This window comes from Triticum aestivum, chromosome 3D (assembly GCF_018294505.1).
Source record: "Triticum aestivum cultivar Chinese Spring chromosome 3D, IWGSC CS RefSeq v2.1, whole genome shotgun sequence".
Taxonomy (NCBI): Eukaryota; Viridiplantae; Streptophyta; class Magnoliopsida; order Poales; family Poaceae; genus Triticum; species Triticum aestivum.
Window position 1 is genome coordinate 262,396,974 of NC_057802.1, and position 11,560 is coordinate 262,408,533.

Genomic DNA, 11,560 nt, shown 5'->3' on the forward strand with positions numbered 1-11,560 from the left:
GTCGAAGTCCACCAGCTCAGTGCAGTAGTTGTCACGTGTGCCGAAGGTGACAGGGAGGCGGATCTGCCCCAGAGAGTGGGCAGCTCCACCACCCACTCCCCAAAAAGGCTTGCTGAGGTTGAGCCGCTCGAGTGGCACGTGGAGAAGACTGAAGGCTTCTACGGAGAGCAAGTTGAGGCCGGCACCGCCGTCGATGAGGGTCTTGGTGACGGCCACGTTGCAGATGGTAGGCGTGCAGAGCATTGGGAGCATGCCGGAGCCAGCGGTGGAGCCGGGGTGGTCTTTCGAGCCGAAGGTGAGGTCGGCCCCAATCTGACGGAAGAAAGGTTTGACGTGGCGATCTGAAGGCGGTGCTTGAGAGCCACCCAGCAGTGCCGCGACTGCGTGGTGCGCCGGCACCGCATAGCGCACGGTGAAGAGGTTGCGGAGTTCCCCCCAGGATGCCACCATGGATCCCGGGAGGTTGAGCAGCCAGGCGCACGGCTCGCCGGCGAGGGCCATGGGGAACCAGTTGGCCATGATCTTGTCGTCACCTCCGGCCTCGAGGACGGCCTCCTTGTACGCCTGCAGGAACGGCGCTGGGTCTGCCGCGCCGTCGTAACGCGGCGGCATCTCCGGCTTGAACTTGGTTGGCCACTGCACTCGCCGCAGGGCGGGGGCCAGGGCTCGGTACCCAGACTCCCTGCTGCTGGTGTCGGCCGCAGAGGTGGGTGGCGAGGCACCTGCCATGGGAGCGAAGCGCGGCGGCACGGGGCGCAGGTTGGTGGAGAGGAGCTCCGGAGCACCCCTACCTGGCGCGCCAAATGTCGGATGTGGGGTTCCGGCAAACCCTTAAGGTTCGAACACTGGGGTGCGCGCGAAGTCTTTCCCTCCGACCGATCTACGCCCTAGCTCGCTAAGATCTCGCGGACGAACTCGACGAACTCGCAACACAGAAAGACACGAGGTTTATACTGGTTCGGGCCACCGTTGTGGTGTAATACCCTACTCCAATGTGGTGGTGGTGGATTGCCTCTTGGGCGGATGATGAACAATACAAGGGGAAGAACAGCCTCCTGAGGTTGAGGTGTTCTTGTGCCTGGCTAACTTGTGTGGGTGAGAGCTAGGTGAATTGCTCGATCAGTTCAACCTGCCTCTACTGTGGTGGCTAGCTCTACTTATATAGGCCCTGGTCCTCTTTCCAAATATCGAGCGGGAAGGGAGCCAACAACAGCGGGCAAATTTGAAGGGGGACAGCTAGTACAAGCTATCCTGACAAAAGCGGTCTTCGCCTGCGAAAAGCTCTGGTGGTGAGGCCGTCTTGGGCTCCACGATGACCTCCGTCTCGCCGTCCTCCTGGTCTTGGTCTTGTTGCACCAATATAGCAACCTTTGCCTGATGCCTCGGTACTCTTCGCCTGCGCTGGCCTCCTTAGCACCAAAGAGGAAATAAGGACGCTGCGCGCGCTGGCGCCCGCCTGGTGCCGTTCGTCATGGCTCACGTCACGAGAGCCTCGTGAGGTTTGCCCCGCCTTGATATCTCCGCTCCTCGTGAGCCTGCCTAGCTCGGCCACTCCAGAGGAGGTCTTGCGTCTTCCGCCTTGCGAGGCTTGGACCCTCGCGAGGGTCTTGGATGCCTTGTTGATGAAGATGGGCCGTACGGCCTACTGGCTTAGCCACGCTGTGGGCCGCACGCAGGCAAGTCTGGGGACCCCCGTTCCCAGAACGCCGACATGGTGTTTTCTTCCTCTAGTTTGCCGACTGAAGCTAGTTTCTGTTCAGCGAGTGCCGTTTTCTCATCAGCTGCTTTCTGTGCGGCTGCAAGATCTTGGTCCTTCTTCGCCAGAGCTTGATTCATTTTCTCTGAAAAGAAACAACGCCCGGTTCAGAAAAAGTAAAATGAGATCTGGTACAGAGACAAGTCAGTCGGCAAGCTTTCTCTTACCAGCAGCTTCATCCTTGGCCTTCTGCGGATTTGTCTTGGCCAATTCTAGATCGAGGTTGAGCTGAATCTGTTTTTTCTCCAATTCAGCAAAACGAACTCTGAGTTCACAAGATTTCTGTAATCAAGGGACAGTCAATCGACAGATGAAAAGATTAGTTGCTTCAGAACAATACTTCAATAAATTCAAGTTGTTTTCAGACCGTAGTCGACTGCCCGCAGTCAACCACGGTCTCGGGGACTACACCCAGTGGGTGCACTTAGCGTGCCCCCACTGGTCCAGATTCCACTCGACGTGGTCTGTCCAGGTTGAGTGTAAAAAAAAGTTGCTCTCAGACCATAGTCGACTGCCTGCAGTCGACCACGGTCTCGGGGACTACACCCAGTGGGTGCACTTAGCGTGCTCCCACTGGTTCAGGTTCCTTGTCACGGTCCGTCCCGGTCGAGTGAGGAAATTCCGATTCTCAGACCACAGTCGACTGCCCGCAGTCAACTATGGTCTCGGGGACTACACCCAGTGGGTGCACTCAGCATGCCCCCACTGGTTCAAAGATTCAATCGACAACAACATAGTCAGCTCAAAGTACGAATTTGCTCAGTGGCAAATCAAAACACCCAGTGGGTGTACAGATGCGAAGCGCAGACAGATTAAAAGATTCTTTGAAAGAAAGTTTTCAGGTACCATATCCTAACAGAACAAGCCAAAAGAGTCAGTCGGCAATCTGCTAACCTGGACGTTGCTCTGGAAAGCGGAGCTGGCATCATAAGCAGCTTGGCTGGCTTCCCGCACCATCTTCATCTTCTCCATCATAATGCCCGCTTGGCGTATAGCCTCTTTGGCAGCACCCACTTGGTCCTTTGGGACGTGATGTGCAGCAAAAAGTGAAGGTGGATCGGCGGGAGTCTGTGCAGCTGACGCGGAAGGCCGAGCACTCGACAGCGATATGGCGAAGGAGACGGAAGTCCGATTGGCATCGCCGGCGGCCTGAATTACCGGTTCCGCCACCGGCGTCGACTGAGGCGTCTTGCCAGCGGACGTTTTCCTGTTTCTTCTCCCCAAGGGCCTCTGTGGCTCGTCCTCGTCGTTGTCGGGGAGGTTAATGACGTTGAGAGGAGCTGTAAAAGATCAGTCGCCAAAAGTTCATCCTCGATCGGTTATATCGCAGTTCAATCGACTAAGCGAAGACAAGATCACAAAGATTATACCTGGGTTGGAGGTGACCGCATCTTCCATGTCCTCATCCTCGTTTTTGTAAGCAGCGGTCCAAGAGGTAGCGGCACTGCTAGTTTCAAGATTCATTCGGTCAAACCAAGGAAACATGGACAGCACAAAACTTCGGATAAAATGAAGACAGGACACTCACGCAGAGGCAACAGGGATGTCAATTTTGATTCTGGGCAGCGCTTTCCGGGTCTTCTGCACTACAACCTTGGACTGCTTTGGGGCCTTTTCAGTCGGCGCCGGAGACGACGTCCAAGGACGCTTTGACGACTGCCCGGTCTGAACGGTCGCCTTGTCGCGGGCGCTTGCTGGATCGTGGGTGAGCTTGGACCGCCTTTCCCTGCGGGGAGGTGAGTCGACCTCTTCTTCATCACTCGGGTCGTCGCTCTCCTCGTCCCCTTCACCATCAGAATGCCACTCGCCGCTTTCGCCTCCGCTTGCCTCCCCTTCCGGGTCCTGCTCCTGCTCTCCGTTGGGCATCGAATACATCTCAGTAAGGGCCTAGAAGAAAACAAGCAAGACAAAGTCAGTCGGTGGACCATAAACAGGTGCATGATAAATCAAGTTAACACTCGGTAATTCAGAGTTGGACCTTGTCTGGTTCATAGGATTGGTCGAGTGGAGGGATTCTCCTGGCCCCCCTGGGGTTATCTTTATTGCCAGTGATACCCCTCAACCACTTCTCCACCGTATCCTCGTCGACTTCTTCTGGATGCACCCGAGTGGAATCTTCAATGCCCGAATACATCCACATCGGATGGTCACGGGCCTGAAGTGGCTAAATACGTCGTCTGAGGAAGACTTCCAGCAGATCCATATCGGTCACGCCCTCACGGATGAGGTAGACCACTCGCTCAACCACCACCTTCACCTCCGCTTTCTCCCCCGGGGTCACTTTCAAGGTGGAGGGCTTCTCCACGCGAGCCATGGAAAAGGGAGGAAGTCCAGTCGACTGTCCTGGAGTCGGCTGGTCTTTGCAGTAAAACCAGGTCGACTGCCACCCTCGGACTGACTCGGGAAAGATTATGGCTGGGAAAGAGCTCTTACCCCTCATTTGAATTCCAAGACCCCCACACATCTGAAACACTTTTGTCTTCTCGTCACTCGAATTGGCCTTTTTGACCGACTGGGAGCGACACGTGAAAATGTGCTTGAAGAGGCCCCAGTGTGGTCAACAACCCAAGAAATTTTCGCACAGAGACACGAAAGCAGCAAGATACACGATGGTGTTGGGGGAAAAGTGGTGAAGTTGTGCCCCAAAGAAGTTCAAGAAAGCTCGGAAAAAAGGGTGCGGAGGCAAAGAAAACCCGCGATCGATGTGGGTGGCGAGGAGGACGCACTCACCCTCCTGCGGTCGAGGCTCAGTCTCATTCCCCGGGAGCCGCGCAGATCCGTGGGGAATCAGTCCCTCCTCTGCCAGATCGTCGATGTCGTCCTGGCGGATCATCGACTGGATCCAGTCGCCCTGGATCCAGCCGCGCGGCAGACCGGACCTCGACGAGGATCCGCCCCGGCTGGACTTCTTCCCCTTAGACTTCGCCGTCGTCTTCTTCGCGCGCTCCAGGGCCTCCGTCTTCTCTTTCCCCATCGCAGCGGACAGAGCTCGAACGGAGCGGACGCGCTGGGGCAGGAACGGACGCAGTGGGGAAAACTGAGAGGAAGGAAGAAGAATGAGGGCGCACTGTTCAAAAAACCCCAATCCGGCGCCTTATATGAGGTTGCTTCCGAGTGACTGACCTGTAGGCCCGGACGATCTTATCAAATCCCGCAACAGTCGCGCGCGCGATACGTGGCGAAAAAGGTGGCGCAGAAATCGAGGCGACCCTGCCTTATCCAGCCCGATTACTACGGCCTCCTCCGCCTCGCACGCTTCCCAAAATTCGAATCCCGCAAGATCCGCGGACAGCAGAACAACCTGTCAGACGGAAGATCTTCTCCATATTAACACTCGAAGCTCTTTCAGCAAAAGTTCACTCGACAAAACCAGGAATGGACCAAGGCGACTGAAAAAGAAGTTGGTGTCATCATGCTGGTCCGTCGATCCGAACAAGACACATCCGAAGCGCGAAAAGTGAGTCGTAAGTATTTTCAACTCCTTCTCCACTCAAACCCTGATCCATTCGGGGGCTAATAATGAAGCTATGTACCTAGGGTAGGGTCATAGGCCTAACCTAGATACCCTCCCCAGGGACATCACCCTAAAACCGGAAGCATTCGGAGAGGAGTCACCATCCACTCGACCATGAAGCACTCCACTCGAAAGACTCGAAGTCACTCAACCATGGAGACTAACACTCGACCGCTAGAAGATCTAAAGCCACTCTGCACTGCAACGGTCGGACATTACATCATAGCTTTATGGTCATTATGTCTCTTTATTACTAGCGTTACCAGTAACGCCCCCCTCTTGATGTACCTTAAATCCCTTGTAACGTGGGCTGGCTGGGGTCTTGGCGCACTCTATATAAGCCACCCCCCTCCACATGCACAAGCCTGTAAACACACACATACATAATCCAGTCGACCGCCTCCGGGCTCCGAGACGTAGGGTTGTTACTTCTTCCGAGAAGGGCCTGAACTCGTAAAACTCGTGTGTACAACTTCGCCATAGCTAGGATCTTGCCTCTCCATACTTACCCACCTATTCTACTGTCAGTCTTAGTACCACGACAGTAAGTGCATTTACTCTTTTTTAACCTTTCTCCTTCATGTTTCTTCAAATTAATATCTAATGTGTTGGCCTTGTCATACTGCAGGGGTTGGATACACGCCGATGGTGTCCCCAGGCCCAACCAGGTCCTTGGTGTGCTTTGCCGGCACCACTTCTCGGGGTGGATCACGTTGCCCCGGTGAGGGTCGGATTCCACAGCTAGCACTGAGGTGGGAGCTGTATGTGGCTGCCCCGGCCCCACCGAGGGAGATGGTCGACGGTGTCTTGTGCGAGACGGTGTCTTGTGCGAGACGGTGGCCGACATTGTGAGGCGGCAGTTTTGGGTAATTTCTCCTTTTACAGAATCAAAAATTAACATTACCTAGTGATTGTACTAATCAGTATTGTCTTGTTCGAATGCAGACCTTCTACAGGTGTTTTGAGGAAGACGAGGCGGAGGCGGCTAGGGTTCTCGAAGCCGAGTGCAAGCGCCTACTTCAGAACTTATGGAACGAGGCTAGGGTGCAGGCTGTTCGAGACTACTATGCCTCGACTAACATTAGGAGGGCCAAGAAGAAGTGCCGCCGCAAGTATCTGAGTAAGGAGAAGTACATGAAGGTACTTACCTATTCTTAAGGCCTTGTACTTAGTTTCCTTGATTTCATTCGTAGGCGTAGCGCTGAAATTTCTCTTTGCCAAACTTAGGTGCCCCCGAGATGGTGTGCGGATATGATGGACTGTCGGGAGGCGTTGGTGGATGAGTGGTGCTCTCCCCAATGGCTAGCCGAACACAACAAGGCCAGGGATAAGCGTGCCCAAATGCGAGGTGTCCCACACCATCAAGGGAGCTCCAACCTGTTTGAGTACGGGGATCACTGGGTATGTGGTTTGAGCCCTTAACGATTCATGCAATTTCATTCTTCATGCTAGCTTCAGCCCTTAACTAATATGTTGTTCCTCTCTTTTAGGCGAAACACAACAAGAAGGATGTGCCACCACTTTACGACCTCTATGCCATAGCCCAGAGTGCCCCGTTCAAGAAGGCTAAGGCATTCTCTGAGGATGACCTCGATCATCCAGAGAGCTTCACCAGCATCTCCTCCCACAACAAGCTCGTGAGGTACAGAGACTTTGGGAAGGCGACGAAAGGGGATGACTTCAACCCGAGCCAGAGTACTTTTGATCCAGAGCTCGTGATGCTATCTGGTGAGGGGAGGAAACATGGCTCGGTCGCCATTGGGGATGGACTGATACGTTGTCCTAGAAGTCTCCCGGAGATCAAGAAGCGTCACGCGGGGTCTCTTCCTGAGATCCCGCCTCGACCACGTCCAGTGGAGCTCGCCATCGAGGCTAGGGCCCAGGAGCTTCTGGAGGAGGCAAACAGGCAGGCCAAGCAGAGGGAGATCGAGCTGGAGGAGAGGACGGCAAGTCTGTTGGAGGCGGAGAGGAACCGGAACGACGCGTCTCACCGGGCCCTATATGAGCTCCTCGTGGTAAGTTTCTCCTGCATATTAGCCAAATCATGCACGTAATGTTCGTTTCATTACTAACTAATATGACTGACTCGTGAAAACAAAATGTGCAGTCCATGTACGAGAAAAATGGTCAGACCCCTTCGCCGATGCCCCAGATTGCTATAGCGGACACTGTGAGTTTCATTTGAATGGTCCTTAGTTACTAGTTTTCACATTTCAATTGCATCATGCTAACGAGACATTGCAAATGATCTTTGGTGCAGCATGCCTCCCGACAAGCATCGACCGATCCTTCTCCGACTCGCACTGGCGCAACCCCGACCCCGACCGGTCCTTCTCCGTCAGGCACTGCCGCAAACCCGACCGGTCCTTCACCTCCGTGATGACGGTAAGACCTAGACTTAGCTATATTTCCTAAGTTAGCTCCAAAATGACCTAAGTTAGCTCTAAGTTAGCTGTAAAATGCTAAATTAGCTCTAATATGCTTAGTTACCTGGGTTAGCTCAATAAAGACCTATAATTAGCTTACTTATGTCAAAAATGGCATAATATGCTTAGTTAACTCAAAAATGGCATAATTAGCTAGGTTAGCTCCAAAATGACCAAGTTTACCTAGATTAGGTCCAATATGATCCATTTTACCTAGGTTAGCTCCAAAATGACCTATTTACCTAGCTTAGCTCTAAAATGACCTACACACTTAGCATTTTTACCTAGCTTAGCTAAAAATGGCATTTTTTGTACCTTCGTTAGAAGAAGAAGATAAAGAAGAGGATAGGAGGAAAAAAAAAGAGAAGATAAATTCTTCTTTTTTCTTCTTCTTTTTCTTCTAGCTAGTCTTCTTTATTAGTTAGAAGAAGAAGAAGATAAAGAAGAGGAGAGGAGAAAAAGAAAGAGAAGATAAATTCTTCTTCTTCTTTTTCTTCTAGCTAGTCTTCTTCCTTAGTTAGAAGAAGATGATGAAGAAGAGAAAGAAGAAGAATTTATCTTCTCTTTCTTTTTCTAGCTAGTCTTCTTCTTCTTTGTTAGAAGAAGAAGATGATGAATAAGAGGAGAGGAGAAAAAGAAAGAGAAGATAAATTCTTCTTCTTCTTTTTCTTCTTTTTCTTCTAGCTAGTCTTTTTCTTCTTCTTCTTCTAACTTTCATCTTTCCTAATTTGCAGATTTGCTTTAGATGAGGAAGCTTGCATTGATGGAGTGTACTCTTCTCCTTATGATTCCTTTTGGATATGTTGATATGTTGGACAAGAGAAACTTGTTTTGGATATGTATGTATGGATATGTTGTTGGAAACCATTGTATATGTTGTTGGAAACTTGTATGTTGGATATGTTCAGTGGAAACTTATTGTTAATATGCTTGTTGAAATTATTTTCAAATGTGTGTGTGTGTGTGTGCGTGTGTGTGTGTATATGAAATTCTGTCAAATTGAATGAATTTAAGAAAAAACAGAAGAAGAAAATAGGGGCTATACAGGCTCTTTGTCGTCTGCTGGCAAACGGCAAAGAGCCTTGCCATCAGCCAGCGGACGGCAAAGCTGCCACGTGGCAGCTACCTGTGCAACCTGGGGGCACTGGGCTGGCCTATATGGTTGCTTTGCCGTCTGCTGGCAGACGGCAAAGACCTTTTCCTCTTTGCCGTCTGGCATAGCATGCCACGTGGCAGCAATCTGGGCTGGCCTATATGGGCACTTTGCCGTCTGCTCGCAGACGGCAAAGATGCAAAAGACTTTGTCGTCTGCCAGCAGACGGCAAGGCACGCCGTTAACCCCCTAACGGAACTAACCTGCCACGTGTGCCGTCCAGGCTTTTTGCCGTCTGCTGGCAGACGGCAAAGACCATTTCATCTTTGCCGTCCGCCAGCCTTCGCCGTAGCCTATCCAGCCGGACCTTTTGCCGTCTGCTGGCTGACAGCAAAGGCCTTTGCCGTCCGCCAGGCATGCCTATGACGTTAGCCATGGCAGACGGCAAAGTGTCTGATTCCTGTAGTGTGGGCACATTTGGATGCAAAGAAACTTCTGGATTTTGAATCATGAATACCCAAGTGTTGCCTCTTGGAGATACCTCCTTAAGTCTGATCTTCTATTATTAACTCACAGGATCAAGAGTTAGTACTCAACAGAGTTCAAGAGCTAGATCTTTGATTGTCTTGCCTAGTTAGCAACTCTTTTCATTAGAGTTTCCTAAGGCTGGAATAGGTTGAGCCAATGGCTTTGTTTTCTCTTTTTTGTTTTTTCTTGTCTCGTAAAACTTCATAAATATTTATATTGATAAAAATACCATAGAATAATTGTTCTACAGTTTGGGCTTCAAAAGAACTTACCAACACGGACATTAATTTCATTACGTAGAAAAGGAAAACTGAAAAAAAATATAACTTCAACAAAATTCAGCCCATTGGTATGTGAGTGATCAAATCAGGTGGATGCATGCCACCTCAATTAATACAGCCAAATTGGCACTGCCTCTATGCACATATATAAGACGTTTTTGTTTCACAAACAGATTTGAAAAACATCTTATATAAGACGTTTTTGTTTCACATACAGATTTGAAAAAGAACTTATATTTGTTTACAGAGAGTACGAAATAATTTCGTCAACCAAAATGACCGTAACTTGCACCTTCGAAAATACAATGACATAAGTGAACTTTAGCGCGGGCGTATTTTACCCCCAAAAATAAGTACAGAGCAGCTGTCTTAGAGCTCTGTACACGATTCCAGTCTCACTCTCATCTCGACAAGTCCACATTGGTCTAGTGCATGCAATTCTTGCTGGATCTGATGCAAAGGGGTCAAAAAGCCTGAAAACGGCAAACGTGCTATAAAATAGAGTTAAATACATTACAGGTGCCCTAACTTATCCGGTGCGGTCAGTTTGGTGCCTAAACTTGAAAAATACACAAAAGTGATGTCGTAACTTGTCTGGGCGTTCAAATACGGTGCCTCTGGACGTATGCCGCCGTATCGAGTGCCCGCGTGGCATTCTAGTCTGTCGCTAGGCCACATGTCAGCGGTTGCCTACACACGTTGTGAGCTATGCATGTTGTTTTTTACAGGAATGCCCCTGGATTTTAATTAATTTTCGCAAAAAATACCCCTTGATTTTAATATTTTGTTTGCGGGAGTCAGCGTACAGGGACTTCGAACATGGGATATGTTGTTGCCGACCAGGCGGCCACGGTCTGGTTTGCGCTTAATTATCAGCAAGCAATTTATATAGATGATTGCACGTATCGCTCTGCATATGCTTCTACTGGAGTAATTTTCTTTATATTTATTCCAAGTTACTATCTTGTCTTTCTTCGAGTGATGTTTCTGTTTAGTTTTCATGATACATAAATTTTTTCATGTGAAAAAATAAAATAATTATCAATATATAATTTTGTTTATTTGTATCTCTATTCTATTTCCATTATAGTGTACTTTCAAGAGATAAACACGAAATTTTTCTAAAATTGATGTGCAATTAAAGAGTTGAACGTTTAAAAACATGGTGAGCATATTTTGAAAGACACGTTCACGTTCATGTTCATTTTTCATTTTAATATTATTTTAGAAAATGTTCACCTTGTTTTCTGAAAATGTTGAATGTGTATTAAAAATATTGTGTAATATTATTCTTAAATTTCTACAAACACTCTCATGTTAGTACATTTCTGGAATTTATTATTGTCACACAATAATACTTAATACACGTTGAACAGTTTTTAAAATACAATATTGTCAATTTTCAATAATTGTGTACTTTAAGAATAGAATGAAGATACACAATAATTGTTCGTGCTTATGGCCCTCAATGAAGATGCATAAATTTACACAATAATTTTTAATATACGTTCAACTTTTTATGTCCACATAAATTTTAGAAAAATTTCATGTTTATCTCTTCAAGGTACACAATAATGAAAATAGAGTAAAGATATAAAATAAACAATAATTACAGATTGATAATTATTTTATTTTATTCATATAGGAAAATTTATGTATCATGAAAATTAAACAGAAACTTCACTCAAAAAATATGTGCAAAGCGATACGCGGAATCGTGCATATAAGTTGCTAGCTAGCAGTTAAATGTAAACCAAAGTGTGGCCTCTTGATCCACTTGTTTGTTAGGCAACCAGGATGTCCGTGGTTTGAATTCTCTTCATGCCGGCTTGTGTTTATATTTTTTTGAGAATTAATTGAAGTACAAACACGTTTCCGTAAATAAAAAAAAGCTTGCGTCCAGCATGCGTAACGATTTTTTCCAAGAATTAACTAAAGTCCAGGGACATTTCTGTAAAAAAA